The sequence below is a fragment of the Mercurialis annua genome, linkage group LG1-X (genome assembly GCF_937616625.2).
Source record: "Mercurialis annua linkage group LG1-X, ddMerAnnu1.2, whole genome shotgun sequence".
Lineage (NCBI taxonomy): Eukaryota > Viridiplantae > Streptophyta > Magnoliopsida > Malpighiales > Euphorbiaceae > Mercurialis > Mercurialis annua.
The window spans coordinates 25,181,985-25,208,106 of NC_065570.1; the positions used below are offsets into that span (position 1 = coordinate 25,181,985).

The 26,122-nt window shown below is 38.2% G+C and overlaps 1 pseudogene; it reads left to right on the forward strand.

Moving 5' to 3' along the window:
- The first annotated feature begins 16,528 nt into the window (after nt 1-16,528).
- Nucleotides 16,529-24,979, forward strand: LOC126667288 (uncharacterized; annotated as a pseudogene).
- The last annotated feature ends 1,143 nt before the right edge of the window (nt 24,980-26,122 follow it).

The window sequence follows — 26,122 nt, forward strand, 5'->3', positions numbered from 1 at the left end:
TAGAAAATCAGAACGTCGTGTTAGAGAGACTTGAGATGCGACATACTAATCTAACATCAGTTTTCACGCACACTTTGCGTAATATAACCTAACCATGCTTAGGTAATCAGAACGACGTGTTAAAGAGACTTGTGACGCGAGATAAGCATGGTAATTGAAACGACGCGTTAAAGAGACTTGAGACGAAACATACTTATGTAACTACTTTTTTTACGCACACTTAGCGTAATATAGCCTAACCAGGCTTAGGTAATCGGAACGACGCACTAGAGAGACTTGTGACGCGACATAAGCATGGTAATCAAAATGACGCGTAAAAGAGACTTGAGACGGGAAATGCTAATCTAGCGTCACTTATAACGCGCACTTTGCGTAATATTACCTAACCATGCTTAGGTAATCGTCACGACGCGTTAATGAGGCTTGTGACGCGACATAATTATCTATTGTTACTTTTCATTAACACTTTGCGTACTATAACCTAACCATGCTTAGGTAATCTGAACGACACGTTAAATAGACTTGAGACGTGACATACTAATCTAGCGTCATTTTTCACGGACGCTTTGCGTAATATAACCTAACCATGCTTAGGTAATCGGAACAACGCGTTAAAGATAACTGAGATGCGACATACTAATCTTGCGTCACTTTTCATGCACACTTTGCGTAATATAACCAAACCATGCTTAGGTATTCAAAACGACGCGTTAAATAGACTTGATACGCGACATACTAAGCTATTGTCACTTTTCACGCACACTTTGCATACTATAACCTAACCATGCTTAGGTGATCAGAACGACGTGTTAGAGAGACTTCTGACGCGTAATAAGCATGGTAATCGAAACGACGCGTCAAAGACACTTGAGAAGCGACATACTAATCTAGTTTCACGATTTAACGCACACTTCGCGTAATATAACCTAACCATGCCTAGGTAATCGGAACGGTGTGTCAAAAAGACTTGATATGCGATAGACTAATCAAGCATCACTTTTCACGCTCACTTTGCATAATATAACCTAACCAAGCTTAGGTAATCGGGACGACGCGGTAAAGAGACTTGTGATGCGACATACTACTAATCTAGCGTCACTTTTAACACACACTTTGCGTAATGTAACCTAACCATGCTTAGGTAATCGAAACGACGCGTTAAAGAGACTTGTGACCCGACCTACATATCTAGCGTCACTTTTCACGCACACTTTGCAAAATATAACCTAACCATGCTGAGGTAATTTGAACGACGCGTTAAAGAGACTTGTAACACGACATACTAATATAGCGACATTTTTAACGCACACTTAGCGTAATATAACCTATCCATGCTTAGGTAATTGGAACGATGCGTTAAAGAGACTTAAGACGCGAAATTCTAATCTAGCGTCACTTTTAACGCACAATTTGCATAATATAACTGAACCATGCCGAGGTAATTGGAACGACGCATTAAAGAGACTTGAGACGCTGCATACTTATATAGCGTCACAGTTAACGCACACTTTGCGTAATATAACCTAACCATGCATAGGAAATTGGAATGACGCGTTAAAGAGACTTGTGACGTGACATACTTATATAGCGCCCCTTTTCATGCACACCTGGCGTAATATAACCTAAACATGCTTAGGTAATCGGAACAAAGCGTTAAAGAGACTTGAGACGCGACATACTTATATAGCGTCACTTTTAACGCACACTTTGCGTGATATAACCTAACCATGCATAGCTAATTGGAACGACGCGTTTATGAGATTTGTGACACGACATAATTACATAGCGTCCCTTTTCACGCACACTTTTTATAATATAACCTAACCATGCATAGGTAATCGGAATGACGCGTTAAATAGGCTTGAGACGCGACATATTAATTTAGCTTCACTTTTCACGCACTCTTGGCATAATACAACCTAACCATGCTTAGGTAATCCGAACGACGCATTAAAGAGTCTTGAAACGCGACATACTAACCTGGAGTCACTTTTCACGCACACCTTGTGTAATATAACCTAACCATGCTTAGGTAATTCGAAGTACGTGTTAAATAGACTTGAGATGCGACATACTAATCTATTGTCATTTTGCACGCACACTTTGTGTAATATAACCTATCCATGCTTAGGTAATCGGAATAATGCGTTAGAGAGACTTGTGACGCGACATAAGCATGAAAATCGAAACGACGCGTTAAAGAGACTTGAGACGCACCATACTAATCTATTGTTACTTTTCACGCACACTTTGCGTAATATAACCTAACCATGCTTAAGTAATCGGAACGACCCGTTTGAGAGACTTGTGACGCGACAAAAGCATGGTAATCGAAACGACGCGTTAAAGAGACTTGTGACGCGACCTACTTATCTAGCGTCACTTTTCATGCACACTTTGCAAAATATAACCTAACCATGCTGAGGTAATCTGAACGACGCGTTAAAGAGACTTGTAACACGACATACTAATAGAGCGACATTTTTAACGCACACTTGGCGTAATATAATCTAACCATGCTTAGGTAATTGGAACGACGCGTTAAAGAGACTTAAGACGCGAAATTCTAATCTAGCGTCACTTTTAACACACAATTTGCATAATATAACTGAACCATGCCGAGGTAATTATAACGACGCATTAAAGAGACTTGAGACGCGACATACTTATATAGCGTCACTTTTAACGCACACTTAGCGTAATATAACCTAACCATGCATAGGAAATTGGAATGACGCGTTAAAGAGACTTGTGATGTGACATACTTATATAGCGTCCCTTTTCATGCACACCTAGCGTAATATAACCTAACCATGCTTAGGTAATTGGAACAAAGCGTTAAAGAGACTTGAGAAGCGACATACTTATATAGCGTCACTTTTAACGCACACTTTGCGTTATATAACCTAACCATGCATAGCTAATTGGAACGATGCGTTTATGAGACTTGTGACACGACATAATTACATAGCGTCCCTTTTCACGCACACTTTTTATAATATAACCTAACCATGCATAGGTAATCGGAACGACGCGTTAAAGAGGCTTGAGACGCGACATATTAATTTAGCGTCACTTTTCACGCGAACTTGGCATAATACAACCTAACCATGCTTAGGTAATCCGAACGACGCATTAAAGAGTCTTGAAACGCGACATACTAATCTGGCGTCACTTTTCACGCACACCTTGCGTAATATAACCTAACCATGCTTAGGTAATTGGAAAGACGTGTTAAATAGACTTGAGATGCGACATACTAGTCTATTGTCATTTTGCACGCACACTTTGTGTAATATAACCTATCCATGCTTAGGTAATCGGAATAATGCGTTAGAGAGACTTGTGACGAGACATAAGCATGAAAATCGAAACGACGCGTCAAAGAGACTTGAGACGCACCATACTAATCTATTGTTACTTTTCACGCACACTTTGCGTAATATAACCTAACCATGCTTAAGTAATCGGAACGTCCCGTTAGAGAGACTTGTGACGCGACATAAGCATGGTAATCGAAACGACGCTTTAAAGAGACTTGAGACGAAACATACTAATCTAGCGTCATTTTTTACGCACACTTTGTGTAATTTAACCTAACCATGCTTAGGTAATTAGAACGACGCGTTAAATATACATGAGACGCGACATACTAATCTCGCTGCACTTTTCACGTACACTTTGCTGAATATAACCTAAGCATTCTTAGGTAATCGGAACGACGCGTTAAAGAGACTTGAGAAGCGACATACTAATTTGTAAATTTTCAAGTACATTTTGTGTAATATAACCCAAACATGCTCAGGTAATCGGAACAATGCATTAGAGAGACTTGTGACGTGACATAAGCATGGTAATCGAAACGACGCATTAAAGAGACTTATGACGCGACATACTAATCTAGCATCACTTTTAACGCAAACTTTGCATAATATAATCTAACCATGCTTAGGTAATCGGAACGACCCATTAAAGAGCCTTGAGACGCGACATACTAATCTACTGTTACTTTTCATGCACACCTTGCGGAATATAACCTAATCATGCTTAGGTAATAATAAAAACGCCTTAAAGAGACTTGAGACGCGATATACTAAGCTAGCGTTTCTTTTCTCGCACACTTTGCGTAATATAACCTAACTATTCAGGGGTAATCGGAACTACGCGTTAAAGAAACTTGAGACGCGACATACTAATCTAGCATCACTTTTCACGAACTCTTTGCGCAATATAACCTAGCCATAAGGGTAATCGGAACAACGGGTTAAAGAGACATGAGACGCGACATTTTATGCTATTGTTACTTTTCACGCACACTTTTATGAATATAACCTAACCATTCTTAGGTAATCGGAATGACGCGTTAAATAGACTTGATACGCGACATACTAATCAATTGTCATTTTTCACCCGCACTTTGCGTAATATGACCCAACCATGCTTAGGTAATCGGAACGACGCGTTAGAGAGACTTGTGAAGCGACATTAGCATGGTAATAGAAATGACGTGTTAAAGTGACTTGAAACGCGCCATACTAATCTAGCGTCACTTTTTACGCACACTTTGCATAATTTAACCTAACCATGCTTAGGTAATTGGAAGGACGCGTTAAAGAGACTTGTGACGCGACATACTTATCTAGCATCACTTTTCACACACAGTTTGCGTAATATAACCTAACCATGCTTAGGTAATCGGAACGACGTGTTAAAAAGACTTGAGATGCGACTTACTAATCTAGCATCACTTTTCACGCACGCTTTGCGTAATATAAACTAACCATGCTTAGGTAATCGGAACGACGCGTTAACTAGAATTGATACGCGACATACTAATCTATTGTAACTTTTCACGCCCACTTTGCGTAATATAACCTAACCATAGTTACGTAATCGGAATGACTCGTTATAGAGACTTGAGACGCAAAATATTTATCTATTGTTACTTTTCACGCAAACTTTACGTACTATAACCTAGCCGTGCTTAGGTAATCGGAACGACGTGTTAGAGATTTTCGACGCGACATAAGCAAGGTAATCGAAACGACGCATTAATGAGACTTGAGACGCGACATACTAATCTATCGTCACTTTTTACGCAAACTTGGCATAATATGACCTAACCATGCTTAGGTAATTGGAATGTCGCATTAAAGAGCCTTGAGACACGACATACTAATCCAACGTCACTTTTCACGCACACCTTGCATAATATAACCTAACCATGCTTTGGTAATCGGAATGACGCATTAAAGACACTTGAGACGGGACATACTAATATAGCGTTACTTTTCTCGCACACTTTGCGTAGTATAACCTAACCATTCTTGGGTAATCGGAACGACGCGTTATAGAAACTTGTGACGCGACATATTAATCTATTGTTGCTTAACACACAAACTTTGCGTACTATGACCAAACCATGCTTAGGTAATCGGAACGACGTGTTAGAGAGACTTGTGCACGACATATGCAAGGTAACCGAAATGACGCGTTAAAGAGACTTGAGACACGACATACTAATCTAGCGTCACTTTTAACGCAAACTTTGCATAATATAACATAACCTTTCTTAGGTAATCGGAACGACGCATTAAAGAGCCTTGAGATAGGACATATTAATCTAACGTCACTTTTCACGCACATCTTGCAAAATATAACCTAACCATGCTTAGGTAATCGGAACGACGCGTTAAAGAAACTTGAGACGGGACATACTAATCTAGCGTTACTTTTCTCGCACACTTTGCGTAATGTAACCTAACCATTATTGGGCAATCGGAACGACGCGTTAAAGAGACTTGAGACGCAACATACTAATCTAGCGTCACTTTTTACGCACTCTTTGCGTAATATAACATAACCATGCTTAGGTAATCGGAACGACCCGTTAGAGAGACTTGTGACGCGACATAAGCATGGTAATCGAAACGACCTATTAATGAGACTTAAAACGTGACATATTAATTTAGCATCACTTTTCAAGCAAACATTGCATAATTTAACCTAACCATACTTAGTTAATCGAAACGACGCGTTAGATAGACTTAAGACGCGATATACTAATCTATTGTCATTTTTCACGCATACTTTGCGTAATATAACCTACCCATGCTTAGAAAATCAAAACGACGCGTTAAAGAGACTTGAGACGCAACATACTAATCTAGCGTCACTTTTCACGCACACTTTGCGTAATATAACCTAACCATACTTAGGTAATCTGAACAACGCGTTAAAGAGACTTGTGACAAGAGATAAGCATGGTAATTGAAACGACGCGTTAAAGAGACTTGAGATGAAACATACTAATCTAGCTACACTTATTACGCACACTTTGTGTAATATAACCTAGCCATGATTAGATAATCAGAACGACACGCTAAAGAGACTTGCGACTGGACATACTAATCTAGCGTTAGTTTTCACGCACACTTTGCGTTATGTAACCTAACCATGCTTAGGTTATAAGAACAATGCATTAAAGAGACTTGAGACGCGACATACTAATCTAGCGTCACTTTTTACGCACTCTTTGCGTAATATAACCTACACATGCTTAGGTAATCGGAACGACGCGTTAAAGAGACTTGGGACGCGACATTTATTGTTACTTTTCACGTACATTTTGTGTAATATAACCTAACCATGCTTAGGTAATCGGAACGACGCGTTAGAGAGACTTGTGACGCGACATAAGCATGGTAATCGAAACGACGCATTAATGCGACTTATGACGTGACATATTAATTTAGCATCACTTATCATGCAAACATTGCATAATATAACCTAACCATACTTAGTCAATCGGAACGACGCGTTAGATAGACTTAAGACGCGAAATACTAATCTATTGTCATTTTTCACGCATATTTTGCGTAATATAACCTACCCATGCTTAGAAAATCGGAACGACGCGTTACAGAGACTTGAGACGCGACATACTAATCTAGCGTCACTTTTCACTCACACTTTGCGTAATATAACCTAACCATGCTTAGGTAATCGTAACAACGCGTTAAAGGAATTGTGACGTGAGATAAGCATGGTAATTGAAACGACGCGTTAAAGAGACTTGAGACAAAACATAATCATCTAGCTACACTTATTACGCACACTTTGTGTAATATAACCTAACCATGATTAGGTAATCAGAACAACGCGCTAAAGAGACTTGCGACTGGATATACTAATCTAGCGTTAGTTTTCACGCACACTTTGCGTTATGTAACCTAACCATGCTTAGGTTATCAGAACAATGCATTAAAGAGACTTGAGACGCGACATACTAATCTAGCGTCACTTTTTACGCACTCTTTGCGTAATATAATCTAACCATGCTTAGGTAATCGGAACGACGCGTTAAAGAGACTTGGGACGCGGCTTTTATTGTTACTTGTCACGTACATTTTGCGTAATATAGTCTAACCATGCTTAGGTAATCGGAACGACCCGTTAGAGAGACTTGTGACGCGACATAAGCATGGTAATCAAAACGACCTATTAATGAGACTTAAGACGTGACATATTAATTTAGCATCACTTTTCAAGCAAACATTGCATAATTTAACCTAACCATAGTTAGTTAATCGAAACGACGCGTTAGATAGACTTATGACGCGATATACTAATCTATTGTCATTTTTCAAGCATACTTTGCGTAATAAAACCTACCCATGCTTAGAAAATCGGAACGACGCGTTACAGAGACTTGAGACGCAACATACTAATCTAGCGTCACTTTTCACGCACACTTTGCGTAATATAACCTAACCATGCTTAGGTAATCGGAACAATGCGTTAAATAGACTTGATACACGACATACTAATCTATTGACACTTTTCACTCACACTTTGCGTAATATAACCTAACCATGCTTAGGTAATCGGAATGGTGCGTTAGAGAGACTTGTGACGCGACATAAGCATGGTAATCGAAACGACGCGTTAAGACTTGAGAGGCGACATACTAATCTAGTTTCACTCTTTAACCCACACTTCACGTAATATAACCTAACCATGCCTAGGTGATCTGAACAACGTGTTAAAGAGACTTGAGATGCGATATACTAATCTAGCATCACATTTCACGCACACTTTGCGTAATATATCCTAACCATGCTTAGGTAATCGGAACAACGCGTTAAAGAGACTTGTGACGCGACATACTACTAATCTAGCGTAACTTTTAACACACACTTGGCATAATGTAACCTAACCATGATTAGGTAATTGAAACGACGCGTAAAAGAGACTTGGGACGCGACATACTTATCTAGCGTCACTTTTCATGCACCCTTTGTGTAATATAACCTAACCATGCTTAGGTAATCGGAACGACGCGTTAAAGAGAATTGTCACACGACATACTAATTTAGGGACACTTTTAACGCACACCTGCGTAGTATAACCTAACCATGCTAAGATAATCGGAACGACGCGTTAAAGAGACTTGAGACGCGACATACTAATCTAGCGTCACTTTTAACGCACAATTTGAGTAACATAACCGAACCCTGCTTAGGTAATCGGAACGACGCGTCAAAGAGACTTGAGACGCGACATACTTATATAGCGTCACTTTTAACGCACACATTGCGTAAAATAACCTAACAATGCATAGGTAATTCGAACGACGCATTTATGAGACTTGTGACGCGACATACTTATACAGCATCCCTTTTCATGCACACCTAGCGTAATATAACCAAACCGTGCTTAGGTAATTGGAACGACGCGTTAAAGGGACTTGAGACGCGACATAATTATCTAGCCTTACTTTTAACGCACACTTTGTTAATATAACCTAACCTTGCAAAGGGAATCGGAACGACGCGTTAAAGAGACTTGTGACACGACATAACTATATAGCGTCCCTTTTCACGCACACTTTGCATAATATAACCTAACCATGCACATGGAATCGGAACGACGCGTTAAAGAGACTTGTGACGCGACATACTAATCTAGCCTTACTTTTAACGCACACTTTGCATAATATAACCTAACCATGCACAGGCAATCGGAACAACGCGTTAAAGAGACTTGTGACACGACATACTTATATAGCGTTACTTTTCACGCACACTTTGCGTAATATAACCTAACCATGCTTATGTAGTCGGAACAATACGTTAAAGATATTGGAGACGCGACATACTAATCTATTGATCCTTTCACGCACACTTTGCTTACTATAACCAAACAATGCTTAAGTAATCAGAACGACGCGTTAGAGTGACTTGTGACGCGACATAAGCAGGGTAATCAAAACGACGCGATAAAGAGACTTGAGATGCGACATACTAATCTAGTGTCACTTATAACGCGCACTTTGCATAATACAGCCTAACCATACTTAGGTAATCGGAACGACGCGTTAAAGAGACTTTTGACGCGACATACTTATATAGCGTCACTTTTCAGGCACACTTCATGTAATATAACATAACCATTGTAAGGTAATCAGATCGATGCGTTAAAGAGACTTGTGACGCGACATACTAATCTAGCGTCACTCTTTAACCCACACTTTGTGTAATATAACCAAACAATGCTTAGGTAATCGGAATGACGTGCTAAAGACACTTGAGACACGACATACTAATCTAGCATCACTTTTCACGTACACTTTGCGTAATATAACCTAACCATGCTTAGGTACAACGCGTTAAAGAGACTTATGATGCGACCTACTACTAATCTAGCGTCACTTTTAACGCACACTTTGGGTTATATAATCTAACCATGCATAGGTAATCAGAACGACGCGTTAAAGAGACTTGTGACGCGACATAATATTCATGCATCACTTTTAACACACACTTTGCCTAATATAACCTAACCATGCTTACTTAATAGGAACGACGCGTTAAAGAGACTTGTGACGCCACATACTTAAATAGCGTCACTTTTCATGCACACTTTGCGTAATTAAAGAGTCTTGCGACGCGACATACTTATATGACGTCACTTTTCATGCACACTTTGCGTAATATGACCAAACCATTGTAAGGTAATCAGAACCACGCGTTAAAGAGACTTGTAACGCGACATATTAATCTAGCGTCACTTTTGATGCACGCTTAGAGTAATATAACATAACCATGCTTAGATAATCGGAACGAAGCCTTAAAGAGACTTTTGATGCGACATACTTATATAGCGTCACTTTTCATGCACACTTTACGTAAAATAACCTAACCATTGTTAGGTTTTCAGAATGACGAGTCAAAGAGACTTGTGACGTGAAATACTAATCAAGTGTCACTTTTAACGCACCCTTTGCGTAATATAACATAACCATTCTTAGGTAATAGGAACGATGCGTCAAAGAGACTTGAGACGCGACATACTAATCCAGCGACACTTTTAAAACACACTTTGCGTTATATAACCTAACCATGCTTAGGTAATTGGAACGACGCGTTAAAGAGACTTGAGACGTGACATAATAATCTAGCGTCACATATGACGCACGCTTTGCGTAATATAATCTCACCATGCTTAGGTAATCAAAATGACATGTTAAAAACACTTGTGATGCGACATACTTATATAGCGTCACTTTTCACGCATACTTTACGTAATATAACCTAACCATTGTTAGGTCAGAACAACGCGTTAAAAAGACTTGTGACGCGACATACTAATCTAGCGTCTCTTTTAACTTACACTTCGCGTCATATAACCTAACCACGCTTAGGTAATCGTAACGACGCGTTAAAGAGACTTGAGACGCGCCATACTACTAATCTAGCATCACTTTTCACTGACACTTTGCGTAATATAAGCATGGTTAGGTCTTGAGACGCGACATACTAGTCTCTTTAACGCGTCATTACGAATAGCTAAGCTTGGTTAGGTCATGTTACGCAAAGTGTGAGTAAAAAGTGACGCTAAGTTAGCATGTCGTGTTTCTATAGTCTCTTTAATTCGTCGTTCTGATTACCATGCTTATTTCGTTTCACAAGTCTCTTTAATGCATCGTTCCGATTACCTAAGCATGGTTAGGTTATATTAGCATACCGCGTCACAAGTCTCTTTAACGCGTCGTTCCGATTACCTAAGCATGGTTAGGTTATATTACAGAAAGTGTGCATGAAAAGTGACGCTAGATTAGTATGTCGCATCTCAAGTCTCTTTAACGCGTCGTTCTGATTACCTAAGCATAGTTAGGTTTTATTAAGCAAATTGTGCGTGACAACTGACGATAGATTAGTATGTCGCATCTCAAGTCTCTTTAACGCTTCGTTACAATTATCTAACCATAGTTAGGTTATATTACACAAATTGTGCGTGAAAAGTGACGCTAGATTAGTATGTCGCCTCTCAAGTCTCTTTAACGCGTCGTTCCGATTATCTAAGCATGGTTATGTTATATTACGCAAAGATTAGTATGGCATGTTTTAAGTCTCTTTAACACGTCGCTTTGATTACCATCCTTATGTCGTGTCACAAGTCTCTCTAAAGTGTCGTTCCGATTACCTAAGCATGGTTAGGTTATATTACGGAAAGTGTGCTTGAAAAGTGACCCTGGATTAGTATGTTGCGTCATAATTCTCTCTAACGTGTCGTTCCAATTAGCTAAGCATGGTTTGGTTATATTAAACAAATAGTGCTTCAAAAGTGACACTAGGTTAGTAAGTCGCATCTCAAGTCTCTTTAACGCGTCGTTCCGATTACCTAAGAATGGTTAGGTTATATTACGCAAAGTGTGCATTAAAAGTGCCGCTAAATTAGTATGTTGCGTCACAAGTCTCTTTAACGTGTCGCTCCTATTACCTAACATGGTTAGGTTATATTATGCAAATTGTGCGTGAAAAGTGACGCTAGATTAGTATGTCGCGTCTCAAGACTCTTTAACGCGTCGTTCTGATTACCCAAGCATGGTTAGGTTATTTTAAGCAAAGTGTGCGTGAAAATTGATGATAAATTAGTATGTCGCGTCTTAAGTCTCTTTAACGCGTCATTCCAATAACCTAAGCATGGTTAGGTTATATTACGCAAAGTGTGCATGAAAAGTGACGCTAGATTAGTATGTCGCGTCTCAAGTCTATTTAACGCGTTGTTCCGATTACCTAAGCGTGGTTAGGTTATATTACGCAAAGTGTGCGTGAAAAGTGACGCTATATTAGTATGTCGCGTCTCAAGTCTTTTTAACGCGTCGTTCTGATTATCTAAACATGGTTAGAATATATTACGCAAAGTGTGCGTCAAAGGCGGCGCTAGATTAGTATGACGCGTCTCAAGTCTCTTACATCCGTCGTTTCGATTACCATGCTTATGTCGCGTCAAAAGTATCTCGAACGCATCGTGCCAATTACCTAAGCATGGTTAGGTTATATTACGCAATGTGTGCGTGAAAAGTGAAGCTAGATTAGTATGTCGCGTCACAAGTCACTCTAACGCGTCGTTTCGATTACCTAAGCATGGTTAGGTTATATTACGCAAAGTTCTCGTAAAAAAGTGACGCTAGATTAATATGTCGTGTTTCCTGTCTCTTTAAAGCGTCTTTCCAATTACCTATTTATGGTTAGGTTATATTAAGCAAAGTGTGCGTGAAAAGTTGCGCTAGATTAATATGTCGCGTCTCAAGTCTCTTTAACACGTCGTTTCGATTAGCATGCTTATGTCGCGTCACAAGTGTCTCTAACGCGTCGTTCTTATTATCTAAGCATGGTTTGGTTATATTACGCAAAGTGTGCACGAAAACTGACAATGGATTAGTATGTTGCGTCTCAAGTCTCTTTAACTCGTCGTTCCTAATACCTAAGTATGGTTAGGTTATATTACGCAAAGTGTGCGTGAAAATTGACGCTAGATTAGTATGTCGCGTCACATGTCTCTTTAACGTGTCGTTCCGACTACATAAGCATAGTTAGGTTATATTACCCAAAGTGTGTGTGAAAAGTGACGCTAGATCAGTATGTCGTGTCTCAAGTCTCTTTAACGCGTTGTTCCGATTATCTAAGGATAGTTAGGTTATATTACGCAAAGTGTGCGTGAAAACTAACGCTAGATAAGTATGTCGCTTCTCAAGTCTCTTTAACGCTTCGTTCCGATTTTTTAAGCATGGTTAAGTTATATTACGCAAAATGTGCCTGAAATGTGATGCTAGATTAGTATGTCGCCTCTAAAGTCTCATTCACGCGTTGTTTCGATTATCTAATCATGGTCATGTTATATTACGCAAAGTGTGCGTATAAAGTGACGTTAGATTAGTATGGCGCCTTTTAAGTATCTTTAACGCTTCGTTTCGGTTACCATTCTTGTGTCGCGCCACAAGCCTCTCTAATGCGTCGTTCCAATTACCTACGCATGGTTAGGTTATATTACGCAAAGTGTGCATGAAAAGTGATGCTAGATTAGTATGTCATGTCTCCAATCTCTTAAACGCGTCGTTCTGATAACCTAAGGATGGTTAGGTTTTATTAAGCAAATTGTAAGTGAAAACTGACGCTAGATAAGTATGCCGCGTCTCAAATCCCTTTGACGCGTCGTTCCGATTACCTAAGAATGGTTTGGATATATTACATAGAGTGTGCGTGAAAAGTGACGCTAGATTAGTATCTTGCCTCTGAAGTCTCTTTAATGCATCGTTCCGATTATCTAAGCATGGCTATGTTATGTTACGCAAAGTGTGCGTAAAAAGTGACGCTAGATTAGTAAGGCGCTTGTTAAGTTTCTTTAACGCTTCGTTTTGATTACCATCCTTATGTCGTGTCACATGTCTCTCTAACGTGTCGTTCTAATTACCTAAGCATGGTTAGGTTATATTACACAAATAGTGCGTGAAAAGTGACACTAGGTTAGTAAGTCGCGTCGTTTTGATTACCATCCTTATGTTGCGTCCCAAGTCTCTTTAACGCGTCGCTCCTATTACCTAAGAATGATTAGGTTATATTACGCAAATTGTACGTGAAAAGTGACGCTAGATTAGTATGTCGCATCCCAAGTCTCTTTAACATGTCGTTCTGATTTCCCATGCATGGTTAGTTTATTTTACACAAAGTGAGCGTGAAAATTGACAATAGATTAGTATGTCGCCTGTCAAGTCTCTTTAACGCGTTGTTCTGATTACCTAAGCATGGATAGGTTATATTACACAAAGTGTGCGTCAAAAGTGACATAAGATTAGTACGGCGTGTCTCAAGTCTCTTTAATGCGTCGTTTCGATTACCATACTTATGTCGCGTCAAAAGTCTCTCTAACACATCGTTCCAATTACCTAATCATGGTTAGGTTATATTACACAAAGTGTGCGTGAAAAGTGATGCTAGATTAGTATGTCGCGTCTCAAGTCTCTTTAACGCGTCGTTCTGATTACCTAAGCATGGATAGGTTATATTACGCAAAGCGTGCGTCAAAAGTGACGTAAGCTTAGTATGGCGCGTCTCAAGTCTCTTTAATGCAACGTTTCGATTACCATACTTATGTCGCGTCAAAAGCCTCTCTAACGCGTCGTTCCAATTACCTAAGCATGGTTAGGTCATTTTACGCAATGTGTGCGTGAAAAGTGACTCTAGATTAGTAAGTCGCGTAAGAAATCTCTCTAATGCGTCGTTCTGATTACCTAAGCATGGTTAGATTATATTACCCAAAGTATTCGTGAAAAGTGACGCTAGATTTGTATGTCGCGTCTCCAGCCTCTTTAAAGCGTCTTTCCAATTACCTATGTATGGTTAGGTTATATTAAGCAAAGTGTGCGTGAAAAGTGACGCTAGATTACTATGTCGCGTCTCAAGTCTCTTTAACCCGTTGTTTCGACTGGCATGCTTATGTCGCGTCACAAGTATCTCTAATGCGTCGTTCTTATTACCTATGCATGGTTTGGTTATATTACGCAAAGTGTGCGTGAAAAGTGACAATAGATTAGTATGTTGGGTCTGAAGTCTCTTTAGGGCGTCGTTCCGATTACCTAAGCATGGTTAGGTTATATTATGCAAAGTATGCGTGAAAAGTGACGCTAGATTAGTATGTTGCGCCCCAAGTCGCATTAACGCGTAGTTCCGATTACCTAAGCTTTATTAGGTTATATTACCCAAATTGTGCGTGAAAAATGACGCTAGATTAGTAAGTTGAGTCAGAAGTCTCTCTAATGCGTCGTTCCGATTATCTAAGTATGGTTAGCTTATATTACGGAAAGTGTGCGTGAAAAGTGACGCTAGATTAGTATGTCGTGTCTCAAGTCTCTTTAACGCGTCGTTTCGATTAACTAAGTATGGTTAGGTTAAATTACGCATAGTGTACTTGAGAAGTGACGCTAGATTAGTATGTCCCGTCTCAAGTCTCTTTAACGCGTCGTATTGATTACCTAAGCATGGTTGAGTTATATTACGCAAAGTGTGCGTAAAAAGTGACGCTAGATTAGTATGGTCGTCTCAAGTCTCTTTAACGGGTCGTTTCGATTACCATGCTTATGTCGCGTCACAAGTCTCTCTAACGCGTCGTTCCGATTACCTAACCATGGTTAGGTTATATTACGCAAAAAGTGCGTGAAAAATGACGTATACTAGTATGTCACATCACAAGTTTCTCTAACACGTCATTCTGATTACCTAAGCATGGTTTGGTTATATTATTATTTAAAGTGTGCCTGAAAAGTGACGCTAGATTAGTATGTCGCGTCTCATGTCTTTTTAACGCGTCGTTCTGATTATCTAATGATGGTTAGGTTATATTACGCAAAGTGTGTGTGAAAACTGATGCTAGATACGTATGTCGCGTCTCAAGTCTCTTTAAGTCTTCGTTCTAATTTCCTAAGCATGGTTAGGTTATATTACGCAAAGTGTGCGTGAAAAGTGACGCTAGATTAATATGTCGCCTCTCAAGTCTCTTTAATGCGTCGTTCTGATTATCTATGCATGGTTATATTATATTACGCAAAGTGTGCGTAAAAAGTGACGCTAGATTAGTATGGCGCGTCTTAAGTCTCTTAAACACATTTTTTGGATTACCATCCTTGTGTCCCGTCAGAAGTCTCTCTAACGTGTCGTTCCGATTACCTAAGCATGGTTAGGTTATATTACACAAAGTGTGCATAAAAAGTGACACGAGATTAATATGGCGCATCTCAAGTCTTTTTGACGCTTCGTTCCAATTACCTAAGGATGGTTAGGTTTTATTAAGCAAAGTGTGCTTGAAAACTGACGCTGGATTAGTAGGTTGTGTCTCAAGTCTATTTAACGCGTCGTTTGGATTACCTAAGCATGGTTAGGTTATATTACGCAAAGTGTGTGTGAAAAGTGACGCTAGATTAGTATGTGTCGCCTCTCAAGTCTTTTTAACGGGTCATTACGATTATCTAAGCATGTTTATGTTATATTATGCAAAGTGTGCATAAAAAGTGAAGCTAGATTAGTAAGGCGCGTCTTAAGTCTCTTTGATGCGTCGTTTTGATTACCATCGTTATGATGTATCACAAGTCTCTCTAACGCGTCGTTCCGATTACCTAAGTGTTACGGATGGGCTAGGACATCAAAATCTTGAAGATGCTTATTTTGATGGGCTTGATGAAGAGGGCAGAATGCATATCCAAGATTCATTGAGTTTATCCCTAGGACCAATTACAAGGTCACGGGCCAAGAAGCTTCAAGAGACCTTAAATGGTTATATACAAGGCTGGGCTAATCTTCAAACTTATTCAAATGAAGATTCTGAAGAATGGGCTTTGTATAACATACTTAAAGCCCATATTCAAGACTAGGGTTTATTATTTCGAATTTTACTTATTTACAAGTATGCCATTGGTGGCTGGGACATTATAAATACTTTGTTTTAGGGTTTTACAATCATATTATGATATATTGATATTTGTTTCATAGAAACCTTGTTTTATTCTTGTATTCATATTGAATGCTTTTCACTTATCAAAGATCTGATCAATCTTTGTGGCGTGCTAGTAATTAGGATTTAAAAGACTTAATCTTTTAGGTTCTATTTACACTTGATCTTTGTAATCGGATCTAGAGTGATCCTAGGGTTTTGAATCAGATAGGTATTGGGTTTTTAGGTTAGTGATTATACGGGTTCTTGGGCATTGCATTAAGGGTTCGTATAGCCTATCGCTGAAGGTTCGTATCATTTGGTATCAGAGCTTTGGCTCTTGAAAATCAGGTTGGTTATCCATTTATTTCATGTGTTTGATTTACTGTTCTTGTTCTTAAATTTGTTGTTTAAAGAAAAAAAACAAAAAAAAAACAAAAAAATAAGAGAGAAGGAATCTGAAATTCTGTTCTTGAAATTTCATATAAAAAAAAGTACAAAAAAAAGAGAGAAAAGGAATCTGAAATCTTGAAGAAGTTATAAGGTCTTTTTTTTGGTTTTGATATTTGTGAGTTTAATTGCAAAAATTAATGTGTGCAAGTGAAGTGGTGGAATTCAATAGCATTAAAGGGGTTATTAATTGGAAAATCAGTTCTGATTTTTTTTTTCTAATATAAAGGGGCTTGTATTGAGTTTAAGGCTGTTTTAAGTGATTTATTTGAGAAATTCGAATTTGAAGGATTCACACCATATAAGATCTTTTCAAATCAGATTAAAGTTTTCTAGGCTTTCTTTGATTACTTTCCAAATTCCTTTTCTTTACCTTTTTTTTTCTTGTTTCCTAGACATATTCTTGCATCTAGATATTTCTTTTATTTGTCTTTTGATTCCATTTGAGTTTCTTTTCGTTCAATTATGTTTTCTTTGATCTGGATACACATTTGCTGTTTTCTTTATATATATTGCGTTTTTTTGCTTTTTAAGTATTTAAAACTTGATTATTAGTATTTCATAAGGTTTGGTTGGAAAGTTATAGTTGAACTGATTCATATAAGAATACTTGATATAAAGCTTGAGTGGTGTGAGTTAAGCCTTGTGAGATCATTATTTTTGTGTGTTAAACACGAGTGAATAACCCCATCTTTTGAGTGCAAACACGTGAGGGAGTGTGTGAGGAATCTGTTTGCTCTTAACTTTTTTTTTGTTTTGCTATTCTGCCATCTTTCTTTTTCAGAGTCACTATGTCAAGTGGATCAACGGGTGACCGAGTTGGTGATGATACAACTAGGTTACCTCATGAAGGTATTCCTTTAGCACAATTTCAAGAAAATGAAAGAGTACAAAGGAGTATGGCTAATCTGGTTGAAAGATTAGAAAGAATGGAGCTTAATAATCAGACTTTGCAAGAGCAACTTGCTGCAATTGCTGGGGCAATAGGTGCAAATCGACAAGAAGTGAGGGAAAATGCTCCAAATTTGGGTGTAAATGCAATAAATGGGAGAGCTAATGTACCTAATGTGGGAGTGAACATGGGAGTTCATAATAATGGGCATCATCAACATGTTGATTATGACGATTATGATGAGTTTGATCGGCATGAACCAAACTTAGGTAAAGGATTTGTTGCTGGTCCTGGTGCGAGGAGAAACCCTAATATTGGTAGAGGCAATCCAGGTGGTCATTATGGTGGCAATCGGCATAATAATCACGATGATGTGGACAAAAACCTAGGTAGCATCAAATTTCAAATTCCTAATTTTGCCGGTAAGACTAACCCTGAAGCCTATTTGGAGTGGGAGAAAAGGGTAGATCTCATTTTTGATTGCCATAATTTTTCTAATGAGAAGCAAATGAAGTTAGTGGATAGTCATTTTACTGAATGTGCCATTATGTGGTATGAACAAATGGTAATAGCTCGGCGTAGAAGTGGAGAAAATGCTATTAATAGTTGGGTAGCTCTTAAGGATGTGATGAAAAGAAGATTTGTACCTTTATATTATCAAAGAGAGCTGTACCAAAAACATCAGTACTTAAGACAAGGTACAAAGAATATTGAGGATTACTTTAACGAAATGGAGATGTTAATGGTTAGGCTAGATTTACATGAGGAAATGGAAGCAACCATATCTCGTTTTCTTAGAGGAATGAATAAGGAGATTGCTGACCGGGTTGAATTAAACCATTAGAGAGAGATTGAAGAGATGGTGCATCTCGCCATCAAGATTGAGAAGCAATTAAAACCAAACTGGACAGACAAGTCTAATTGGACATCAAATGCAAATTCCAATTCGAATTGGGGTGCTACTTCAAATTCAAAACTTAATTGGGGTGGATCTTCAAAGGGCGGAAAATGTGATTCTAACAGATCTGTTTTGCAGGATTCTAAGCAAAAAGGAGTGGCAGATCCAAAGAGTTCATTCAAATCTGAGACACCTATGGTAAGAAACCGAGATATAAAATGTTTCAAGTGACTAGGTAATGGTCATATCGTTTCAAAATGTCCAAATCAAAGAGCAATTGTGCTCAAAGATCACGGTGATATTGAGACTGAAAGTGACGAAAGTGATAATGAAGAGATTCCATCACTAGAAAATTGTAGTGATGATGGTATTGAAGAACCAATTCGAGGCGATTTGCTGGTTGCTAGACGTACACTTAGTGTACAAATGAAGGATGGAAATGACTTAGAGCAGCAAAGGGACAACATTTTTCACACAAGATGCCATGTACAAGGTAAGATTTTCAACCTTATTATTGATAGTGGTAGCTGTACTAATGTTGCTAGTATTGCTATGGTTCGAAAGTTAAATTTGAATGTCATACCTCATCCTAGACCATATAGATTGCTTTGGCTTAATAATTGTGGTGAGATTAAAGTGTCTAAACAGGTTATCGTACCATTCACAATTGGTAGATAGTCTAATGAGGTGCTATGTGATGTAGTACCAATACATGCTGGACATATCTTATTAGGTAGACCATGGCAATTTGATAGAAAATCTACACATGATGGTTTTCTTAATAGATATAGTTTTACAAAGGATGGAAGAAAAGTTACATTAACACCTCTTTCTCCTAAGGATGTGAATGATGATCAGTGCAAAATTGAGAGAGAAAGAGCTGAAACTGAAAAAAGAAATGTATTGAAGAATCACTAAAGAGTGATAAAAAATGGTATTCAATCAAGTGAGAAATCAAAACACAACAGGGGTAGTTTTTTAGCTAGAGAAGGCGAAATTAGTCATGCATTGCATTCTAATAGGGTAGTGTTTGTGGTTACTTACAAGGATATATATTTTTAACACTTCTGATCTTGATCTTGCCTTGCCAAGAGAATTTTGTGATTTGTTGCAGGAATTTGATGAAGTTTTTCCCGATGATATGCCAAGTGGTTTACCACCTGAAAGATGCATTGAGCATCAAATTGATTTTGTACCCGGGGCTGCCATACCAAATAGACCAGCCTATAGAAGTAACCCTGAAGAGACAAAGGAACTTCAAAGGCAAGTGGATGATTTAATGGAAAAAGGGTATGTTAAAGAGAGCTTAAGTCCATGTGCGGTTTGTTAGTAGTATGTGCCCTAGGGCCATTTGATCGTGTATATTTGTAGAATTAATCCCAATGGCAAAGATATATATGTTCTATTTGAACTAAGTGTCTCATCAACTAAGTGTTCATTTATTACGTATTGTCCTTATCACATTGTGATAAAATCTATTCTTAAGGTGTTAAGAATATGAGTGACAGATTCTATTATACAAGTGATCTAAATAACCGTTCACGATCGATGGGGTCCTATGAATAAGGGCATCGCATTATCCCGGAAAGATCTTCACCTCTGTTTATTCTCCTGATTAGTAAATAGTTACTAATTATAGGAAGTAGTGAGTCTCATACTACTTGATGGGGATCAGAATAAACATGTGGACACTCAAGGTGTTGAGTGAGTCGAACAAGTGACGATAGATGACTTATACATGGTAATTCATTAAAGTCAATTTAATGTCATCTAGTTCATAATTGTACATATGTCCTTTGACTTGCGGTGACACTATCTTGTATATTGGTGATTAGAGTTTGATACTCCTTAACTCTAGATCTTTCATGAGCTAGAGCCGCGGGATGTGTTGGCTCTAGTTAGTTGTATATGGAGATAGGGGTTTAACCTAAAAAAGATTCATCACTCTGGATGAACGGAGATAAGATTCTATGCTATCTCAAATTGTTCTTGATGGATGATAAAACCTGCGCAGGTGTATATGACTTACATAGAAAATTGTTTCTAGTGGAAGTCATATTTATCAAGAATTAGAACTGGGAGATGAGGTCATATAATCAAGACATACAGTGTTTAACTTAACCGTGACACTAGTCGAGATTGGAATCTTAGATGAAGGGAATTTTGAGTGTACGGTAATTATGAACATTGGTTCAAAAAGAATGCATCGAAACATTCATCTCTATTTGGGGGTCTTGATATGTTGCTAGACGTCACTCTCGATCTACGAGAATTAATAATTAAATGGGATTTAATTATTTAATATAAGAAAGGCGTTTCTTATGTCTCTCGTTGCCATATAGATGTGAACCTAGTTAGTCACACACAATAGAGTGTGCAACCGATTGAGTTTACGAAAGATCGATTTCATATAGATACTAGCATATCTCGGAAATTAATCTAAGATGAAAAACAAGTACAAATTAGGGACTAATTTGTAAGAGTTATAAATTAGTAGGAACCTAATTGTACTATGCCCAAGTTAATTAGGGACTAATTTATAAGAGTTATAAATTAGTAGGAACCTAATTATATTTTAACCAAGTTTTATGATTAGAAGGCTTAAGTAATTAATTAGTGTAATTAATGATACTTAAAGCACTAATCATAAGTTAATGGAATGATGATGTCATGGTGATGATGAGATAAGCTTATGTCATATATGGGATGTCATATGATGACATCACCTATATGATGTCACCTATGTGATGTCACCACATGAAAGATGTCATGTGGTGGCAACACCTTTGCTTGGTGTGTGACACCTAGCATGCAAGGTGTTGCATTCTTAAGACATGCTCTAACCTATAAATAGAGCATGTCCTTGCTCATTTCAACACAACACACAACACACATCTCACTACAAAGTTGTAGAGAGAGAAAGTACTTGAAGGAGTTCAAGTATTCATCAATCACGGGAAAAACTTGGCGACGTTTTTCATATATCCGAGCAAGGTAGTGATCGTGGCGAGAGTTTGAGCTTAGGGCTGCTCGGCTAGAGGAACTCTTACGGATTACTTCAAGGCGAGGATTCAATCGGACGCATACTCGTGTGGACGAGCTTGAGGTCATCGTACTTTCGGGAGTACAAGAATCGGTGGAGAATCGACATAGGTATTCCTCATATGATTCCTAGATGCGTGCTTTAATTACTAAATGATACGACGATCCATTTGTTATTGATATGATCAACTTTAGGATCCGAATTGTTGGAATTTCGATTTTGAATTGAAATATACGATCCGGACCCGCGCCTCCCGCTGCGCCAACACGGTTCATGTGATTCTGGTTCCAAAAAAATATGGCACCTGGAGAATGTGTGTGGATTGTCGTGCAATTAATAAGATAACGGTAAAGTATCGTCATCCTATCCCTAGGTTAGATGATATGCTTGATGAATTTCATGGTGCATGTGTTTTTACTAAGATTGATTTACGATCTAGATATTATCAAATTCGCATGAAAAATGGGGATGAGTGGAAGACTGCCTTTAAGACCAAGTATGGGATGTATGAGTGACTAGTTATGCCATTTGGGCTTACAAATGAACCTAGTACATTTATGAGATTGATGAACCATGTCTTGCGTGAATTTCTTGGTAAATTTGTGGTTGTATATTTTGATGATATTTTAGTTTACTCCAGGTCTGATTCTGATCATATAATCCATGTTAGGGCTGTTTTAGAAGTTCTTCGAAAAGAAAAGTTGTTCGCCAATCGGAAGAAGTGTAGTTTTTGTTTAGATCGAGTCAATTTTCTTGGATTTATTGTTAGTTCTAATGGTTTGGAGGTTGATACTAAAAAGGTGAAAGCTATTCATGAATGGCCAAAACTAACTAATGTGAGTCAATTAAGGAGTTTTCATGGATTGGCTAGCTTTTACAGGCGTTCCATTAAAGATTTTAGTACTTTAGATGCACCTTTGAATGAATTAGTCAAGAAAAATGTTGCTTTTAATTGGGATGATGCCAAAGAACATGCTTTTAATTTACTTAAAGAAAAATTGTGTAGTGCACCTTTGTTAGTTTTGCCTAATTTTGATAAAATCTTTGAGATTGAATATGATGCAAGTGGCGTTGGAATTGGGGCTGTATTGATGCAAGAGGGGCGTCCAATTTGCTTCTTTAGTAAGAAACTAAATGGGGCAGCCTTGAATTACTGAACATATGACAAGGAGTTGTTTGCCTTAGTACGCGCACTTCAGACATGGCAGCACTACTTGTGGCCTAAGGAGTTCGTTATTCACACTGATCATGAATCCTTGAAACATCTAAAAGGGCAAGATAATTTGAATCGAAGACATGCTAAATGGATGGAGTTTTTCGATACCTTTCCTTATGTCATCAAGTACAAGAAAGGTAAACAAAATGTGGTTGCTGATGCACTTTCAAGATGGTATGAACTTCTTAATACTCTTGATTCTAAATTGTTAGGTTTTGAGTATATTAAGGATTTGTACAAAGATGATATTGATTTTCACAATGTGTATGGAACCTGTATTAATGGGAATGCATTTGATGATTTTTATGTTTTTGAAGGGTTTTTGTTTAAAAAGAACAGGTTGTGTGTACCTAATTGTTCTTTCCTTTTGTTGTTGATAAACGAGGCACATAGTGGTGGACTGATGGGTCACTTTGGGGTTAGTAAGACTTATGCTATTATTTGTGATAATTTCTTTTGGCCTGGCATGAAACGAGATGTTCATAAAGTGTGTAGTAAATGTATTGTTTGCATGCAAGCTAAGTCCAAACTGAAACCTCATGGATTATATGCACCTTTACCCATACCTGATATGCCTTGGACATAGTTGTCTATGGACTTTGTACTTGGTTTGCCAGGAACTAGGAAGGGTAAGGATAGTATTTTTGTTGTGGTTTATCGTTTTAGCAAGATGGCACACTTTATACCATGCCATAAAACTGATGATGCTTGTCATATTGCTGATTTGTTCTTTCAGGAAGTTGTGCGTTTACATGGAATACCTAGGACAATTGTCAGTGATAGGGATACAAAATTTCTTAGTCATTTTTAGCGTGTTGTGTGGGCCAAATTGGGTACTAAATTACTATTTTCTACTACTTGCCATCCACAAACAGATGGGAAAACTGAGGTGGTTAATGGAACCATGGTGCAATTGCTTCGCTCTTTAATTTCTAAGAATTTAAAATCTTGGGAGGATTTATTACCATATGTCGAATTTGCATATAACAGGGCTGGTCATAGCACTACACACACTTCACCTTTTGAAATTGTGTATGGTTTTAATCCGTTGTCACCAATTGATTTAATTTCTTTGCTTATGACTAACCTTGTTAGTGCTGATGGTGTTTCTAAGGCTGATTTTGTTCAACAGATGCACAAACAGGTGAAAGAAAGAATTGAGAAGCAAAATGAAAACATGGCTAGGCGAATTAATAAAGGACAAAGGCGCATTATTTTCCAACCTGGTGATTGGGTTTGGTTCATTTTCGAAAGGAAAGGTTTCCAAACCAACAAAAGTCAAAATTGAGTCCAAGGGGAGATGGTCCATTTCAAGTGCTGGAAAGAATCAATGACAATACCTACAAGATTGATTTCAAGGGTGAGTATAATGTTAGTGGTACATTCAATGTTGCTGACTTAACTCCTTTTGATGTAGGCGATGAGCTTGATTCAAGGACAAATCATCGAAAAGAAGGAGGGAATGTTACGGATGGGCTAGGACTTCAAAAACTTGAAGATGCTAATTTTGATAGGCTTGATGAAGAGGGCATAATGCATATCCAAGATTCGTTGAGTTTATCCCTAGGACCAATTACAAGGTCACGGGCCAAGAAGCTTGAAGAGACCTTAAATGGTTATATACAAGGGTGGGCTAATCTTCAAACTTATTCAAATGAAGATTCTGAAGAATGGGCTTTGTATAACATACTTAAAGCCCATATTCAAGACTAGGGTTTATTATTTCGAATTTTACTTATTTACAAGTATGTAATTGGTGGCTGGGACATTATAAATACTTTGTTTTAGGGTTTTACAATCAGATTGTGATATATTGATATTTGTTTCATAGAAACCCTTGTTTTATTCTTGTATTCATATTGAATGCTTTTCACTTATCAAAGATCTGATCAATCTTTGTGGCGTGCTAGTAATTAGGATTTAAAAGACTTAATCTTTTAGGTTCTATTTACACTTGATCTTTGTAATCGGATCTAGAGTGATCCTAGGGTTTTGAATCAGATAGGTATTGGGTTTTTAGTTTAGTGATTATACGGGTTCTTGGGCATTTCATTGAGGGTTCGCATAGCCTATCGCTGAAGGTTTCTATCACTAAGCATGGTTAGGTTATATTACAGAAAGTGTGCGTGAAAAGTGACGCTAGATTAGTATGTTGCGTCACAAGTCTCTCTAACGTGTCGTTCCAATTACCTAAGCATGGTTAGGTTATATTACGCAAATAGTGCGTGAAAAGTGACACTAGGTTAGTAAGTCACATCTCAAGTCTCTTTAACGCGTCGTTCCGATTACCTAAGCATGGTTAGGTTATAATACGCAAAGTGTGCGTTAAAGGTGCCGCTAGATTAGTATGTCGCGTCAGAAGTCTCGTGTCTCAAGTCTGTTTAATGCGTCGTTCTGATTATACCCAAGCATGGTTAGGTTATTTTAGGCAAAGTGTGCGTGAAAAGTGACGCTAGATTAGTGTGTCGCGTCTCAAGTCTCTTTAACGCTTTGTTCTGATAACCTAAGCATGGTTAGGTTATATTACGCAAAGTGTGCGAGAAAAGTGATGCTAGATTAGTATGTCAACTCTCAAGTCTCTTTAACTCGTCGTTCCAATTACCTAAGCATGGTTAGGTTATATTACGCAAAGTGTGCGGGAAAAGTAACGCTAGATTAGTTAGTCGCGTCTCAAGTCTCTTTAACGCGTCGTTCTGATTACCTAAGAATGGTTAGGTTATATTACGCAAAGTATGCGTAAAAGTGACGCTAGATGAGTATGGCGCGTCTCAAGTCTCTTTAACGCGTCGTTTCGATTACCATGCTTATGTCGCGTCAAAAATTCTCTCTAACGCGTTGTTCCAATTACCTAAGCAT